This window comes from Impatiens glandulifera, chromosome 3 (genome assembly GCF_907164915.1).
Source record: "Impatiens glandulifera chromosome 3, dImpGla2.1, whole genome shotgun sequence".
Lineage (NCBI taxonomy): Eukaryota > Viridiplantae > Streptophyta > Magnoliopsida > Ericales > Balsaminaceae > Impatiens > Impatiens glandulifera.
The window spans coordinates 27,717,910-27,721,226 of NC_061864.1; the positions used below are offsets into that span (position 1 = coordinate 27,717,910).

Consider the following 3,317-nt stretch of genomic DNA (forward strand, 5'->3'; position numbering starts at 1 on the left):
GGTATTATGAATAATAGCTACTATTATTGTAATGGCAATTGGATTGAAATTCAATCGCAACTACCGTCTTACGGCGATCGGTGGAGAAACCAATCACTAATAGTTAATTAATTTAACATAATCGCGATTGGTATGTATTCCAATCGCCAATTATTAAGGGATAGCAGCCATTGGTAATAAAACCAATCGCTTTTCCTATTAAAACCCTACCCTTCTCCGCTTTTTCTTATATTCTTTCCTCTCTTCCATCCTGCTCAAGGTTCATTAGCAGCGGTTCTTCTGAGCAGGTTTCTGCAACTCTCGGATCTGTATCCCCCAATGCTTCAGTCTGTATATTGAACCCTTCTTTATATCGATTGCTCAAGCTGTCCCAACACCGAATGAGTATCTCCCAACTACATATAACTAGAAAAAGCCCTCTCAAGAACCGGAATCCAAACACATCAAACCTTCCTAAACTACAAACTCATTGCAAAATCTAAACTCGGCTCACCATCAACAGTACACCTCTCAAACAACCTCGATGCTCGCAATGCGTAATCCAACGCCTTACTCGGTCCATCACTTGACGCAATTGTATCACGCGCAAGTTTTAACAGAAACAGTCCAAGGTCAGGATTATCAAGCGAAGTGTCAACGATTAAAGGCGTCTCAGGCGATTTCTTTTTTCCCGATCCACGATCCGACGACGGTTTTGCACGAGAAGTCGATGGAGAAGGCGATGCAGGTCTTCTAGGCATCGGCGATGCAGATTTCATGTTCAATGATTCAGATCTCTCGGAAGTAGAGCCGATATGATGACTGTCATCGGAAACTGCAATTCGTAGAGGTGGAACTTCCGGTGGTGTCTTCACTGATACTAAACCTGGCATGATTCAACACTCTAGAAGACTACAAATGCTACAGAATGATAGAAATGTACCTTTCGATTCTTTTCACAGTAAATTATGCACCAAATCTTAGAAATTAGAACATTCCACCATTATCAATGATCATAGTGTTGTTGAAACCATTCCACCCATCTTCTTCTTCTCCCATGGATCCTTACAAGGTACAATCTCTTGTTTGAACTTTTATGCATTTATAGTTCTGATATGGCTTTCTTATTATGGTTTCTGTATTTAATTAAGCTACGTACCCTGCATGTGTTCATTTTGTGTATATATTTATATTATTGAGAAACAAGCAAGATTGCCTTGCCATGATATACTTGTGATTGCAATCCAGACTCCTCTTTATTTCTTTTGTATGTGATGCAGTACATTCCATCGTCCTCTTTCGATTCTCCTTTCTGGACAACTAATTCTGGTGTACCCGTTTACAATAATGATTCTTCATTGACTGTTGAAACTAGAGGTATGCTTCATTGACTATTGATTTTATAAAATTAGGACAATAGTTTATTTGTTTCCTAAAGTCTAGACTCAGGGTACCCCTTGTTTGTAGATTCCAAACTTCCACATTTTAACAATTGAAGGGATAAGTAACACTCCCAATAAAAGGCTGTAATATGCAACAAGTTTATGGTTGGAGAAAATGGTAAGCATTTGAGTGGTTCAGATATGAGTTAAGTGGAAGGCTCTACATGAGCTTCATCATTAATTTGTTGTATTCTTGTCTCGTATGTTTAACTTTTATTGAACTTATTAATACTTCTTAATGGTTTTGATTTCTTTCTGTTAATCATATTATTAACATGATTATGTTATTTACAATATTTTTTCTTTTTGAAGTTATTTTATAACACAAAAATATACTCTTGTTGATCCTCACTCTGTCTTGTTTGTTTGTGTAGGTGTTGAAAAGGACACTAATCAATTGCTGAAAAATGGCGAATATACATAACTGGCATATTGGAAAAGGCACATCACTATTTTTTTTCTTCATTTTGATTGCTGATTCTGATTTAGCATAATTGCTTTTTGTAGATGAAAGGCAAGGATAAAGATTACAGATACATGGCAACTTCTGATTTATAAGAGAAGTCACTACTCAAGTAAGTGCATAGATCTCATGTACATTTTTATATATGGTTTAGCTTTTTAATTATAGAAGTAAACTAGTTTGATGGTATCACCTTCTTACTCAGCTTAACAAAGAGTTATTATGTATAATAATGTTTATTTCCATCCTTAATGAGTTATCCTATTTAGAGAAAATAAGTAAAATTTGAGGCTTGGCTGATTATGAAGAACCTTACATGCATGCTATTTAGGAGGTTCCTCCAGTTTGATGCAATATGAAATTTCAAATATGAATCTCTGATAACCTTTGGTAGTTGATCTTCAACTGAAAAGTGTTTAACTGGTTCTACTATGCGTAACTGTGATAAAAAAAACATTGATTTGTTGGGATCCTTTTGACATTGTTGAACTGTGTTAAGGAAAGTTCCAGGTTCTTGTGTATGTGTTCTCCTTATGATTTTTTTGGATGTGAGGATTTCACATTCAAAGTGGGTATTCATTAATTGTTAACTTTCGTTTGTACTTGTTCATTAATTCTACCTTTATGCTCTGAATCATGATTTACTCTATCAAATTGTTTATTGATGTTTTTGGCACCATTAAGAATAGTTCTGACTTTTGAAGAACTAGTTTTATTTGTATATATTAATTTTGTTATACATTTTACCTTTTCTTTCATAGGTTCAAGGAACGAACACCGAGATAAAGTGTGAATGTCTTGATATTCTCTGTGATGTTCTTCATAAGTATGGAAGTCTCATGGTTTTAGACCATGAACTTCTTCTAGGTTCATTATTGCCACAGCTAAGCTTGAACCAAGAGAGTGTTAGGAAGAAGACTATTTCTTGTATAAGTAAGAACAAGAAAGAACCAGGTTCTTGATGTGGAATGCTCCCATCTCTAAAGTCATGATGTGGCATGTTTTTTATATTACCTTTGCCTTGTTTGTTTTATTTCGGGTTATTTGGGTTAAATGACCAACATTTTTTTAATAAATAAATGTCTATGGCGATTGGTTAAAATACCAATCGCTGTTTCCCACAATTAAAATACCAATCGCTCTATATGATTTATGTAGTAGCGATGAGTTATTACACCAATCGCTATAGGCCTAGAGCTCTGCCGATTGAGAACGATTGACATATAACTAATCGCTATAGGTCTATAGCGTTTGGTTTGGAGGTTAATAGTGATTGGTTTACCAATCACTATAGAGTCTTTTTTTACTTGTGAACATACTTTGCCTCACAATTAGAAAAAGCAACAATCTTCTACAATTTTGAAACTCAACTGATTGTAGTACCTCTCAGAGTATAAATATTTCATTTTATGCTCTTCCTACTATCAACATCA

General features: G+C 35.0%; 1 long non-coding RNA gene across 2 annotated transcripts; it reads left to right on the top strand.

Moving 5' to 3' along the window:
• The first annotated feature begins 217 nt into the window (after positions 1–217).
• On the top strand, positions 218–2,978 carry LOC124932593. 2 transcript variants are annotated; one of them, XR_007098765.1, is made up of 4 exons: positions 218–1,051; positions 1,260–1,356; positions 1,796–1,996; positions 2,646–2,978. It is a non-coding gene; the product is annotated as an uncharacterized LOC124932593 (long non-coding RNA). The 2 variants fall into 2 exon arrangements; XR_007098764.1 differs by lacking the exon at positions 1,260–1,356.
• The last annotated feature ends 339 nt before the right edge of the window (positions 2,979–3,317 follow it).